Source organism: Diaphorina citri, unplaced genomic scaffold (genome assembly GCF_000475195.1).
Source record: "Diaphorina citri unplaced genomic scaffold, Diaci psyllid genome assembly version 1.1 scaffold13, whole genome shotgun sequence".
NCBI lineage: Eukaryota > Metazoa > Arthropoda > Insecta > Hemiptera > Psyllidae > Diaphorina > Diaphorina citri.
In genome coordinates, this window is record NW_007377452.1 from 246,093 (window position 1) to 261,570 (window position 15,478).

General features: G+C 37.2%; 2 protein-coding genes and 1 long non-coding RNA gene across 3 annotated transcripts in view; 1 reads left to right on the forward strand and 2 right to left on the reverse strand.

Annotated features, from left to right (window-relative positions):
• Nucleotides 1-8,877, reverse strand: part of LOC113466456 — a 21,598-nt gene extending 12,721 nt beyond the window's left edge. Inside the window, exon 1 of the long non-coding RNA XR_003390845.1 lies at nt 8,718-8,877. This is a non-coding gene — a long non-coding RNA (uncharacterized LOC113466456). The remainder of the gene's footprint in view (nt 1-8,717) is intronic.
• LOC103506924 (sialin-like) overlaps nt 1-15,478 on the forward strand; it is a 157,283-nt gene that overhangs the window by 97,449 nt on the left and 44,356 nt on the right. The gene's annotated exons all lie outside the window — the stretch shown is intronic.
• The window catches only part of LOC103506943 (vacuolar protein sorting-associated protein 41 homolog), an 86,665-nt gene that overhangs the window by 56,121 nt on the left and 15,066 nt on the right, over nt 1-15,478 (reverse strand). The window lies entirely within an intron of this gene.

Genomic DNA, 15,478 nt, shown 5'->3' on the forward strand with positions numbered 1-15,478 from the left:
CACACTACCTAACCTCCACCCTCACTTTTGGGCCGCTCAGCCTTGCGCGCAAGGAGTCCTGATGACGGTCTCCTTTTCCTCAAAAATACCCTAACCTCTAGCGTACCTGTACTACCTCCAACTTAGTACTCACCACCCTCTATAATAAGAGGAGGTGTCCAGAATATGTCTTTGCTATCAAACTTGAGCTGACAGTCACACCTCCATACGCAGTCTTCAGGGCTTCCATGCCAGGGAAACTCATCTGGTCCACTTCCTAAAAATTAGAGACAATAAAAGTAATAAACCATGCTAACCTAATGGATCAGTTGCGCTTACTTTGGCCGATGTTTCAATTCATAGAGCAGGAAAAATGAGGACCAACGGAATTATTCTCTTTTCTTCTACGACTTCTATGATCACCGAGATAAATCGATTAAAAAAATTCCGGTAAATCGTGAACTTTGACGCACTTACGACGTGAGCTTTGACGTTACCCACTTGCAACTGCTCCATTACATTATTTATTCCAACTCTCCTTAATATACTACTTATTGAATTACAGTCTACAATAACATCAAATTGATCATTTGATATGCTGAGGAGAATAGGTATAACTCACCACTTTAATGATTCCAATGATGGAGAACAGTTTACGTTGGGAATTCTGAAATGAAAACGAAATTATTAGGAAAAATAAAATGAGCTTGCGGGTTTTTTTTTTTTTTTTTTTTTTTTTTTTTTGCTAATTTCCCACTATTCCCCAAATTAAGTTTGTATCCAAAATAATACCTATTACACCTATTTAGGTGATCTAGTCTAAAGGTACTACAAATAAGTAGGTAGATCTTCATAATTATGGTCTATTAGCACTTACAAATCGAACTTCCATGGCGGCAAATTCAAAGTGAATATTTGTATAATTATCCATATAAAGGGTGGGTCTAATGTTGCTTTTGTAGTTCTCCAAAATGCATTTCTCCAGTCTCAGTTGTGTATTTTCCATGTAGTTTTTGGTGCAGTCTGCAGTCGCCACTGTAGTCGACGGAAGTTGCATTACAACGCCTGGAATATACCAAAGCAGAGGACATCAAGCATCAAGTTATGTCATCCAGTACCTAAATATGTAAAGGTACATTATTATGTACACCTATAAATACATAACAAGCAAGTTAGACTTACCTAGTAGCCCAAAAAATGGCACCAAACATCTTGAAGACCAAGTATTGTAAAATGTTGTAGTCATTGCTCCGGTAAAATATTATTTTTTCGTCGTCATGAAAAGAAAATTGGCAGACAGATAAATGGTGCAAAAGCGGTTTCTATGGAAAAATAGTGTGTACCATATAGGTACTTGAAATAGAGGCCAGACGTCGCGTAGCTTTTAATGGTATAGAAACACACTACCATCAAGTCACGTGAAGTCATAGGGAGTCAAAAAATTGTCAAAAGCACTAACTTAGTTCTGCAGTACATGTATTATCATAGATCTCTCTATCTTATGTTGACGCACCTCGTAATTAAAAAGAAAAAAAAAACGTGATCTGTTTCAGCCAAATAAAAGTTGGAGGTAGAATACACTCATGACTAGGATGATCACATAAAACAGGAAGGTGTCCACCACTTGCATGAAATCTTGAAATGTGTGCCTCTTGTTCGAACTGGAAGACCCCATCAGAGATTCGTTTCTTGAAATAGAGGCCAGACGTCGCGTCGCTTCTAATGGTATAGAAACACACTACCATCAAGTCACCTGAAGTCATAGGGAGTCAAAAAAATGTCAAAAGCACTAACTTAGTTCTGCAGTGCATGTATTATCATAGATCTCTCTATCTTATGTTGACGCACCTCGTAATTAAAAAGAAAAAAAAAACGTGTTCTGTTTCAGCCAAATAAAAGTTGGAGGTAGAATACACTCATGACTAGGATGATCAGATAAAACAGGAAGGTGTCCACCACTTGCATGAAATCTTGAAATGTGTGCCTCTTGTTCGAACTGGAAGACCCCATCAGAGATTCGTTTATAGTCCTCTATTCTTCTGTAACGATAGAAAATAATCCTTTGCCAAGTGAAACGGCCGGAAGGCTTTAATTTTTCCTACTGGCTCAGCAAAAGAAGAAAAATAAATTAAAAATGAAAACGAAGATGTAAAAAAACGAAAGAAAATAATAACAGAAAAATATTACAAAAAAAGAGACGACCGAAGAGAAGGAAAGGGAATTGTAACATCATTCTACATTTTTTCTTCTTCTTTTTTCGAAATGCCGGAAACTTGAGTTTCGCTCCAAGTGAAACATAAGATCTCATGTTTATTTACATTGTAATGTGAAACATGAAAATGTTCTTGAATTTTTAATCAGAAACTCTTCCAATTTCTGGACTACGGGAGTCTAGTATTCTAAATTACAAAAAAAATGATTAAATGAAAACTTTTTAGTTGATGTGTTCCAGGAGGAACGAAACGCGTCCTAGATTCCTCAAAGGGATCACATCTTATATCTATTGACTGAAAATATGTACCTACCTCTCTCTTACATAATAGCTTCTAAGCAAGTACCAATTTTATGCGTAGGTAGGTTATGTTAAATCAAACTTTCTTTATGTACCTACCTCTCTCTTACATAATAGCTTCTAAGCAAGTACCAATTTTATGCGTAGGTAGGTTATGTTAAATCAAACTTTCTTTATTAGTGTCTATGGTTTTCAGCCGTTCTGCGAAACTTACAACGTTTGGTCTATTGGGAAAAGTACAAGAAGCACTTTACCTGCAAAGTTCCTTTAAAAACCTTGTTTTCGTAATAATTAGAAATAATCTGAAGCACAAGACAGAATATTTGATAATGTTCTCCCGAAAACTTTCAAATCTTTCCTCTAAAACCAAGAGGTATTACGAACACTTTGAAATTGTCTTCATCTGATCCATTAGTTAGATACCTTCTGCTTCTGCTACCGAAAGGAAATGCATTTGCAACCAGAAACACAGCTTTCCGTTGCTCTTTGTATTTTATAAACACTTTACACCTCGCTTCCGTTACACCGTTATCCATTTTACATTTCTTGTTCTAAACATCATGCTGAACAATTTGGCAATACAGATCATCCAAACTATTTGACAGATGTAGTGGATTCTCGCTGAGTAGTAGATAGACAAAGGATTCCACCAGTATGAATAACGACAAGAGAATGATGTTTCTGTAGTAGATAACTGAAAATGGCAAAAAGAGTGTGGATCCATCTGATCCATTAGTTAGATACCTTCTGCTTCTGCTACCGAAAGGAAATGCATTTGCAACCAGAAAACAGCTTTCCGTTGCTCTTTGTATTTTATAAACACTTTACACCTAGCTTCCGTTACATTTCTTGTTCTAAATAAAGTTCTGAGCTTCTGAGTATGTACAATCTTCAGAGGTACAGAACCTTATGCCAACCACTCACACTCAAACGAGATCTGTGTGTGGCGGGAAAAGCTGCAGACCATTTTTCTGTTGGCCATAAACTACATATTATGTGTTATGATTATTTGTCATCTTTTGAATTTGTAACACAAATAAACTGCATTTACATTTACATTTTGCATTTACAATTTCAGTTCTCATCAGCTCTGTCCAATTCAAAAAGGTCCGCGGTGACGACGTGTGTAAATCAAAGGCTAACACGACAAACCCATGGCAAGAACTAAAGACGTGTCTATTCAAAGGTTATAATCCGAAGGCTGTCCCTTTGCAAGGAGATCAGAAAAGTCTCACAGTTAATATAGCTTTCATACTGAAGGACATCTATTTCGTAAGTCTACTCATTTTACTTCAGGCTGACTTTGGGTTGACAAATATGTCAGCCCAAAGCAATAACCCTAGTTAGGGCTGATTGAGAGGCTGACGAAAAACGCCGACCCCGTATGTACACGGGAAAAGGCGAAGAAAAAGTAGACTCATATTACTTTAGGAATAATAGTAGGGATGGTGAATAGTTGAATACGTACCTACGGATGGTAGAAGCTGAGAAGACTCTTGCTTTTTTACAATACCTATTTGTGGGCACCACAGCATTAGGTCACTTCTTTGCACTTTTTCATTATTTCTAATCGATATTTTCACACTGGTAATATCAATATTTTCCTTTGTTCATCTATGTTCCAGCAAGATGTTTCTTCAGAGGCGTCCTTGTACATGATAATGGATATGGTAAGTCCAAAGTATTTAGATTCTACTTGTATGCACACCAAATTACTAAATTGACGATGTACTTAGTGTATTATTACCATGAGTTTGTCCGTTGTAGGACGTCTGCAGCGTTCCTGAGTAGGATGTCTTCAGACATTATTTTCGATAGTACCTACTCGCAACGTGTGTATAGTGTTCTAGAATAATTGAACTTTTTATATGTATGGACTTTTTTTTTCAGAATTGGACGGATCCATTTTTGAAATGGAATCCCAAAGACTTCGGAGACATTTCCAAACTTGTCCTCACGCAGGGTGATGCGATGAAGATTTGGACACCGATGTTCACCAGCGCTTACACATACCGGTAAGCTTTTTCGGTGAGGTTTAGAGTAAATATACTGACTGTATAAACTGGGGTTTTATCCTCCATTTGGCGACAAGTTATACCTGTCTCTCCTCAGAGCCAGCACCACGCCATTGCCCAGAAGACCACCCTTTAGGATAGGTACCGACCAAACGAACCTTCCTTCAGTGCATGAACCTGGAGAACAGTAGGTAACTGATACTAAACTCATACAGTAAAAATGATGCTGTCTTCATTTTGTGGATTGTCTTCAGACACAGGACACAGCATAATCATCACTGTGTATAAAGCCCATAAACGAGGTACGAGTAAAATTTCATTTTATTTTTTTCTTAATACTGACAGGAAATGACTGTCTTTCAGATTCGGTGGTCAGAAAGGGACCGATGATCTGTTCCGAGTTTCCATGTTGGAGGTCAACTCAGAGGGCAAAGTTGTCTTCAGTAACATCACCCAAGTAAGCGCAACTGTTCTACTGTGTAATATTTGCATGACAAGCAAAAATTACACCCACTTACAAAATGTACATTGAACATGCATCCCTGACCTACGACTCGGTGATTTTGTGATGGCCTTCGCAGATTTTCCTCACAGAATAAAATTTACACCACCACTGATGAAAAATTTATTCGTTGTAACTAGTTATAATAAGCCTAGCTACCTTCATAATATTGTCTTCAGTGATGTGGTCAATATGAATAGCATCTGTGAAGGCGATCTGACCCTGTTTCCGTTTGATAAATACGAATGTGGGTCGGTCCTCATGTCCGATGACTTTGAAAAGGAAGTGGTGTTCCAAATTTTGGACAAGGTAGGTAACATTATTTAATCAGATTCAAAATAATTATTACCTAGGTACAGAGAATTTATGAGCAGGACATCTTTCAATATGTAGGACATGGCGGTTTTCATCAAGTCTAATCTAAGATATTCTCAAGTATACCTACAATTTTGGTAGATTCTTTGCAAAAGTTCGTACAAATTTCAGCATCCTGCCTTCCGACATATTGAAAGAAGTGGTGTTCCAAATTTTGGACAAGGTAGGTAACATTATTTAATTAGATTCAAAATAATTATTACCTAGGTACAGAGAATTTATAAGCAGGACATCTTTCAATATGTAGGACATGGCGGATTTCATCAAGTCTAATCTAAGATACACTCAAGTATACCTACAATTTTGGTAGATTCTTTGCAAAAGTTCGTACAAATTTCAGCATCCTGCCTTCCGGAGAGAACATTTGCTGAATTTTAATGTTACAACCTTAGGACTTCCCTGACAAGCGTTACAGATAATATAATTATGTAAGTAAGTAGGTACAAGTCCAACGTTTTATCACAATTCACTAAGTTAATGTTCAATAATCGTCAAGTTAAGTTAGGACTTCCCTGACAAGCGTTCCAGATAATATAATTATGTAAGTAAGTAGGTACAAGTCCAACGTTTTATCACAATTCACTAAGTTAATGTTCAATAATCGTCAAGTTAAAACTTCTAACTCACTTGTTCTTTCAAAAATCGTCAACTTTTCAGGGAAAGTACGTGAACAAAAGCTCGTTCGACATGAGCCTATACACCAAGAATCATCTTGAAATAGAGTCGAGTAAGATAATGATTGATACCTCTTCAAGGTCATATGAAGCAGGTACTGAGGACTTGTCCATTACTTTGATTTATCTGACTGTAGCCATCAGCAGGAAAACAGGGACACACATCATTGCGTTCCATCTACCAGCTATCGGTAAATGAAAACCTATACTTGCGATCAATGTGATTTCTCAATTTTTAGCCATAAGCCATAAGATACCATGGTGGCTAAAAATTGAGAAATCACATTGATTGATCTCAAGTACCATAAGCTTTGTACAAAACAATACAGCTACATATACTTGCGAATGTTGACTCTTTTGAAGCGTCCCCACTGTCTCATATGGATTTTATAGAGTTGGGCTGTGTACTACAATGGAAACATACGTATGTATGTACATTATCACTAAAATGGGGCTACAAGATCCACATAGTGGAATAGCCCTTTTGATTCTGGTTTCCAAGTGGCCTCTTTTTGAGTGATAAATTCTGATCTTGATGAACTTGAATTCTGATCTTTGCCATTCCTCATATATATGTATTTCGATATTTCCAGGATTGATTCTCTTGTTACTTCTACCACTTTGGATTGCTGCCAATTCCATGACCCGATTCTTCTATCCTCTCGTTGTCATTTTCGGATCCCTGTTTCAAATAGACGCCATCAGTTCCTTGATGCAGATGCCAATTACAAAACACCCTGTACCTACAGGGTATACCAAAAACGTTCTGAACTGACCACAGGACAAAGAAGAAATGTTAGGTATACTTCTTGAATCATCTATTGGTTATTCATCAATCTAATATTGATCAAGAAGTTTGGTTACTTTGGACCTACCTATGTACTCAAAAATAGCGCCTTAAAATTCCACGAAACTTACGTCTTTCAAGAAGTCCTTGTTGTCGAAATATTTGAACCAGATGAATGCATCTATCTATCTAATTAGATAACTTTCGCACTTAATTTATAAGATGTTATCGGATTACTAACTATACTTACTTGAACATACCTAATTATATCTATCTAATTAGATAACTTTCGCACTTAATTTATAAGATGTTATCGGATTACTAACTATACTTACTTGAACATACCTAATTATTACCTTCGTGGTTGTTTGGTGATATTAGGTCGATTTTATTTGCATTACTTTCTATATTTTGGTGCCAGCTAGAACAGGTGAATTCCAAAAGAGTTCGAGTTCCTACACATTTAGAGAGATATTTACTACACATAGGTATTTATGAATTGTTACTTATAATAATGAGTGCCTCGGTGCTAAGAGTATGAAAGTTCTGCATTTAGAATTTGAGACTGTCAGCTAAGAACAAGAAGTTCCATCAGGCTAACAGTAAAATAGAGCTCTCTTTATTGATATAACTTTGTTTAAAAATTAAAAAAAAAGAAAAAAAAATAGGAAAGATAAAGTGTTTAGACACAGCTTTATACTCACCCCATCTTCGCTGACCAAGAACAGTTTCAAATGGTGAAATGTTTCCATGGTGACCTGACACTCATGCTCATCCCTAGGGAAATGTGATAATTGACTGGTACACATCGCCTTCAATGTGACAAAGTTCATATAGGAGACATTGCCGTCAGATCGAATGTCGGTGAGTGTGTTGCCGAAGATGGTGTTATAGGGGGTTCCTGCGGGACTAAATAAATAGGGATTACAAGAGCAAAGAAAATAGGTACCTACCTACAAGATGAACAGCTCATCCGCATGGGGAATTTGGTTGAAAATTCCCTATTACATAAAATTATCTAGGAACAAATATTTGTTGTATTAATCACCATTAGAAGGTAAAAGTTGTGGAAACATTTTGTAGACAAGAGAGATTATGAAGATGATCATATTTGTATGAACCCCGTACAGTATCTGTGAATATGCAATGTGCCATACAGAAAACATGGGTTCTTAGTATTGAGAGAATACCTAAAATACTTTTGGCCGTCTCAGCTTGGGCAAAGGAGTCTGAGTGAGGTCTACTTTTCTCAAAAAATACTAATAGGTATGTATAATCATAATCAGTAATCACTCACCCTTCATAATAAAGAGGAGGTGTCCAAATATGTTTGCTATCAACTTGAGTGACAGTCACACCTCCATAGTCTTCAGGGTTCCATGCCAGGAACTCATCTGTCCATTCCTAAAATTAAGACAATAAAAGTAATAAAATTACCTAATAGATCAGTTGCGCTTACTTGGGTGATGTTTCAAAGTCATAGAGCAGGAAAAATGAGGACCAACGGAATTATTCTTTTTCTTCTACGACTTCTAGATCCCGAGATAAATCGATTAAAAGAATTCCGGTAAATCGTGAACTTTGACGTTACGTGAGCTTTGACGTTACCCACTTGCAACTGCTCCATTACATTATTTATTCAACTCTCCTTAATATACCTACTTATTGAATTACAGTCTACAATAACATCAAATTGATCATTTGATATGCTGAGGAGAATAGGTATAACTCACCACTTTAATGATTCCAATGATGGAGAACAGTTTGCGTTGGGAATTCTGAAATGAAAACGAAATTATTAGAAAAATAAAATGAGCTTGCTTTTTTTTTTTTTTTTTTTTTTTTTTCTCATTTCCCCCCTTTTCACCGTCACCTAAATAACGTACAACTCCGAACTGTCACTTTGAAGCGTGTAAAACAAAATCTAAATATTAATATTTATGCACTGGACACAAAACAAAATATAGGTAACCGAGTAATCTATTCGAATGAACAACGAATAGACGAAGACATTAACGAAATAAACGTAAAGATATTACCAAAATGTGTTACAGGTGTGAGAATACAAGGCGATAGGAGAGACTACAATGAGTAACAAGGAACCTATTCAAATTTACTGACGATATAGTGATGTAAAGCTATCGTTGACTGAACTCGAACTAAAAGATGACCATGTGTTCCAATGCAGATGAGATGTGAGGAAATATGAAGCATTGCCGCAAAGATTTCAACGATAACCATAACCAAGGAACGAGGAAGATCCTTGAAATTCTTCTGAATTAAAAACGAATAACTCAGTTGCAGTATTTGTCGCTGTACCTATTTGCGTACTATAACTATTTTATGGTTATCATAGATAGTAATTATTATGAGATCTCCACAGCATCACATACTCAGGCATGGTTTCCCTATATGAGTGAATCTAGGTAAGTCTAATGGTCAAATTACATACCTTGCTTCTAACTTCTAACATTACGAGTACCTATAATGAATAGCAATTTCACCCTTTTGAGAGTCTTTTGATGGCTACCTACTTCGAACCTTGCTTCTAACTTCTAACATTACGAGTACCTATAATGAATAGCAATTTCACCCTTTTGAGAGTCTTTTGATGGCTACCTACTTCGTCGATAAATATGTAGTAACCTGAATAAGGTTATGTCAGGGTCAAAGTATATTAGTCCACTTGTATAACTATGAATGGTAATATTAGACAGAACACCCACAGGTACAACTCTTAGCTGAAGGTCTACAAAATGGTCTAGGTATTTATTTGGTAATGAATTATTGTCATCACATACCTACAGCAAAAGTGCTGAATCCTGGATGGCCACCTAGCCTGTCTATCCACAGAGGAATTAACCTAACCTAACCTAACCTATTGGAAGTGGAGGTGGAGGTGAAAATGGAGGTGGAGGTGAAAGTGGAGATGGAGGTAAAAGTGAAGGCGAAAGTGGAGGTGGAAGTGAAAGTGGAGACGAAAATGGAGGTGGAGGTGAAAGTGGATTATCTTTATCAGGCTATACAAGATAAGTTCCTAGCTACACACTTCAACCAGAGGGAATATCTAAACACTTTCTCACTCCTCTTAAATCGAAATAAAATCCATTAAAAATAAAATGGCACAGCATTCTAAGTGGGTAGAAACCAGATTCTCAGCTGAGATTTTTTGAGGAGGGTAGAAACCTAGAAATCAGATAGAATCGAGTTTGGTTAGTCCTAGGATACTGCAATCGCGTTTTAACCCGGATAGAATCAGTTTTACCAATCCCAGGTTTATTTTGGGGTTGTGCAATGTGCAATCCGGATTCTAGCGGGGTTGGGATAAGTTTGTTGTATGGGATATTTCTTAGTGATGTACCTGTGATAATGTTCATAATGTATCTACGTGTAGGTAGGTCCACCAAGTTAAAATCACAGCTCTGAAATATTTTTCACTTCAGGGAACTCATTAGAATGCAAATTAATGTCATCCTATTATCTTTATCAGGCTATACAAGATAAGTTCCTAGCTACACACTTCAATCAGAGGGAATATCTAAACGCTTTCTCATTTCTATTAAATCAAAATAAAATCCGTTAAAAATAAAATGACACAGCATTCTATGTGGGTAGAAACCAGATTCTCAGCTGAGATTTTCTGAGGAGGGTAGAAACCTAGAAATCAGATAGAATCGGGTTTGGTGAGTCCTAGGATACTGCAATCGCATTTTTACCCGGATAGAATCAGTTTTACCAATCCCAGGATTATTTTGGGGTTGTGCAACCCGGATTCTAGCGGGGGTTGGGGTAATTTTGTTATATGGGATATTTCTTAGTGAAGTACCTGTGATAATGTTCATAATGTACGTGTAGTCCGGGTTTGGTGAGTCCTAGGATACTGCAATCGCATTTTTACCCGGATAGAATCCGTTTTACCAATCCCAGGATTATTTTGGGGTTGTGCAATGTGCAATCCGGATTCTAGTGGGGTTGGGATAAGTTTGTTATATGGGATATTTCTTAGTGAAGTACCTGTGATAATGTTCATAATGTACGTGTAGGTAGGTCCACCAAGTTAAAATCACAGCTCTGAAATATTTTTCACTTCAGGGAACTCATTAGAATGCAAATTAATGTCATGAGTGGTGTTCTCTTCTTTGTGAGTTACTCTCAATATTGCTGCTGATTCCTCCCTTGAGCAACAGGTTACAAAGTACTCCTTACGTGTGAATCAGCGTAAAATAGCGTAAATCATAGTAGTCGTCAGCGTAAAATAGCGCAGACCACTGGCGTACCTATATCTCATCTACGCGGTGCGAGGGGCCTCGGGTATATGTATAGGGACTATGTAGGGATATTTAGGGTCCCCCAAATCCAAATGGAGTACTATACTTCGGTCTTAGCATAAAGTGCATACTTTCTCAAGGCTTGTATATAGGAAAATAGTAGATTTACAAAGTTACCCTGAACTTTTTACCCCTACAGTGTCCTTCTACAGAGACCTAATGATGGTGTCCCTTCTGGTTTTGGTGGAGAGTATGGTGTCAGCTCTTCTATGGACGAATAAACCTCTGCCTCAATATTTGAACACGGTTTATGATCAAATTTCCAACTTACCGGCTATAAACAAGCTGATTGAGAGGGGAGAGAGGGAAAGAGAAAGAGTGAGAAAAGAGAGAGAAGGGGAAAGCGAGAGGAGAGAGGGAGGGAAGGAGGAGAAAGTCTGGTGAAGTGGATGGGGGAGGAGAGGTGATTTGCTAATGAATATTAAAAGCACCCAGATTCACGCTTTAAGCTCGATTTAACCTTTGATTAGCTGCAGGTACCTACAGTTTTTTTTTTTTATGGTAAGTAAACCACGTGACGGTCCAAACGGTTCAATGAGTATGATTTTATCGCACTCACTGGGGACCTTTATGACATGGACCTTCATTTGGTACCCCTGTCCAAGTCCCAATCACTCCCCAATTTGTCTGCTTTTTTTTCGATCAAAAGATTCTAATTAGCACCCAGCATCCAATTTGTGTAAAGAATAAATAAATCGACGATTTGTTTAATTTGATTAATTTTCTCAAACGAAAAATATTATTTCAAAGGAATTTTGCCATTTCCCTGAATCTCCATAGTCTGCTATCCAAATATTTACATTGATAAAAAAAAGTCCATTCAGGTGATTTACCTAGATATCTACTCGTTATTGAAGCAGGTACCTACCTATCTACTCGCATAAAGGTACATACATAAAATAGTTAATAAGTATACGATGTACCTAAGCTTGCTGCATGGGTTGGCCATGTTTTAGTTTTGGGCCACACCATTGATTCTGGAAATCTGGACCTCCCTGAAGTCCCTGGTTGCACCACGGACTCACAACTCAGGGTTCGAACAAAACAAAAAACGTTCTGAACTGACCACAGGACAAAGAAGAAATGTTAGGTATAGGTACGGTTTATGGCCATCTGCTCCATTAGTTAGATACCTTCTGCTACCGAAAGGAAATGCATTTGCAACCAGAAAACAGCTTTCCGTTGCTCTTTGTATTTTATAAACACTTTACACCTAGCTTCTCATTCTAAATTCTGCCTAATATTTCAAACCGTTTACCTTTAAGTACATAAATCTAGGTACCTACCGAACCTACACAATTTTCTACTAGGTAGGTACCTACTTCAATAAAATAACAGATAGGTCCCAGGTAGGTAGGTAGGTAAGTATATACCTAATAAATATAGACTTGAACAAAACTTACCTAGGTATACTGACCATCTGGATAACCTAAAAACCTACAGAGAAATGATACAAACACTATGAATTTTGTTCTAAATAAAGTTCTGAGCTTCTGAGTATGTACAATCTTCAGAGGTACAGAACCTTATGTCAACCACTCACACTCAGACGAGAAGTGTGTGGCGGGAAAAGCTGCAGACCATTTTTCTGTTGGCCATAAACTACATATTATGTGTTATGATTATTTGTCATCTTTTGAATTTCAGTTCTCATCAGCTCTGTCCAATTCAAAAAGGTCCGCGGTGACGACGTGTGTAAATCGAAGGCTAACACGACAAACCCATGGCAAGAACTAAAGACGTGTCTATTCAAAGGTTATAATCCGAAGGCTGTCCCTTTGCAAGGAGATCGATATAATAAGAGATGATATACCTACTTGCCTACTTAGCTTTTATACTGGGGTATTTCAACATGGAGCAGAAAACAGATAAAGGGAAATAAATGAGGGAACAAGAAAAAAGAATTAGGTGAATGGGAGAAGGAAATCATAAAATAAGGAGAATGAAATAAAAACTCATAAGAAAATAATAAAAGCTATAGATGGAGGGAAAAAAGTCTAAAGCCGTCTTATATTTGAGAGGCCGTTAAGGTGTTGAATTTAGGAAATAAGTGTATCGTTCTACGAGCTTAATTAGAATTTAATGGATGAAAAGTTTTTATGTTTAGGCAGAAATGAACATTAAAACACAATAGACCGCGTGCACATTGGGAGAATTGAGAGGGAAACTGACGAGCTGTATCTTCAAAGTCCAATCAACATAAGTTGATCCAATGATATCACATGCCATATCACCTGAAGACTTTGGGCGCTTGGGTACCTATGTTTATTGTGTCTATTACCATTTCTGGGTAAAATTTATTCATCTGTATATGTGTAGGTAGGTACATGAAATATTATGACTTGTTTATCAGCTATTGGACTTTTGAAAGTTCGTACAACACCCAATAAGAATGGATAATTTTGTTAAAAAACCTAATATGTAGGTACATAATTCTGAGGGCGTTTCATTTACAATCGCGCTCAATGTACGCCCGGACAGAAACGCATAAAAAAACGCATCAAGCCTAAGAAAAGGAGAAGAGGAAAAAGTTTTCACGAGAAGAGATAGAAGGCACAAAAAATTCACAAAACGTCAACTTTGGGCACTTGGGTACCTATGTTTATTGTGTCTATTGCCAATTATTCTGGGTAAAATTTATTCATCTGTATATGTGTAGGTACCTACATGAAATATTAATGACTCGTTTATCAGCTATTGGACTTTTGAAAGTTCGTACAACACCCAATAAGAATGGATAATTTTGTTAAAAAACCTAATAGGTATGTAGGTACATAATTCTGAGGGCGTTTCATTTACAATCGCGCTCAATGTACACCCGGACAGAAACGCATAAAAAACGCATCAAGCCTAAGAAAAGGAGAAGAGGAAAAAGTTTTCACGAGAAGAGATAGAAGGCACAAAAAATTCACAAAACGTCAAAATAAGACGAAAAGGGAGAGAAATGTGTTAGGCATTGATTGATCCCTTAGTAATTTCCTTGGCTTCTTCTCCTTAGGTTTATCCGAAGAGGGAAGAAGGAAGGCAAGAGAATTCATTAAGGAAAATACATCATTCACAAAACTTGGACCATCATCATGTGAAGAAGATAATTAGGGGGTTTAAACTGATAGATTGTACTATATACGCGGACATGTTTTCCTGTTAGCTTGTTAGAGCTTTCCTTGTTACCTAAACTACATACATATTACGTAGATATTTAAGTGTTGAAAAACTAGATGGGAACTCACGAAAAAAATAGTTCCAAGTTCTCATTTTCGACTTCATCAACACACTCGTATACAGCAGCAATACGGATTACAATTCCAACAGACAAAACTTAGTTCTTAAGTTTCAAGAACTTTTATCTCTCTGAATACAGCTGCCATTATCTACCTTGTGACTAAAAGCCACCACGTTGAAAAACACGGTGACATTCATCAAAATCTCCCGGGAGATATTAAAAGTGCCACGAGCAGATCAGAAATTAAAATTCAGAAAAGTACAATTAGGGGTAAGAAAATAAAGAGTGAACAGTTGGTCAAATTCTGGAGTGGTAAGAATGGAAGATGGCAGCCTGGATAACAAGGTACAGATAGATCGGTCAAAGGTAACAATTTATGCCAACGTTTTCTAGACTCCAGAGATGATATTATGCAGTTGAAGAAACATTTCGGTTTTAACGACTTCAAATTATGCCCAAATTTTGGACCCTGCTTTCTTCCGAAGTGTGATGGAAAATATGTAGGTGCCTGTCCCCAAATAAGGAGTGACCAAAATAAATAAGTACATAACATCAGGTGATTACCTTGTGTTGATGAATGGTAGACATGTTTCGGAAGAATAGACTTCTGCCGGTATGTGGTATATAGAGATACTTGATGAAATGTGTGGCACCCACCCAGGTACCCGTTACAGACACTGTCACAATAGCACCCCAGTATATCTGAAAAATGAGAGGATAACTATTCACTGAAAGAAGCGAGGTCTATGTCAAACCTCTCATCTTTGATAGGTACCCCTACTTCATTCGATGATTCAAATTTGTTTGCTCCGCGATAAATCTCGAATATTTAGTCCGATTTTGACGTAATTTGGAAAAAAACGTTCAACACATGAAGGAACTTTTCTGGTCATTTTTTAAGGACCTTTGGGCACCCAAAACCTTGGTCTACACTGAACTACTCAATACTTTAATTCAATCCGACTACTGCTAAAGTGCTAAATTCGATCTCAAGCTATCCTTAAGATGGAACCTACCTTTTTGGCTGATACGGAGCAGCAAGAGTTCTTACATCCAATCATGGTTCTGACAGCCCTAGCTCTG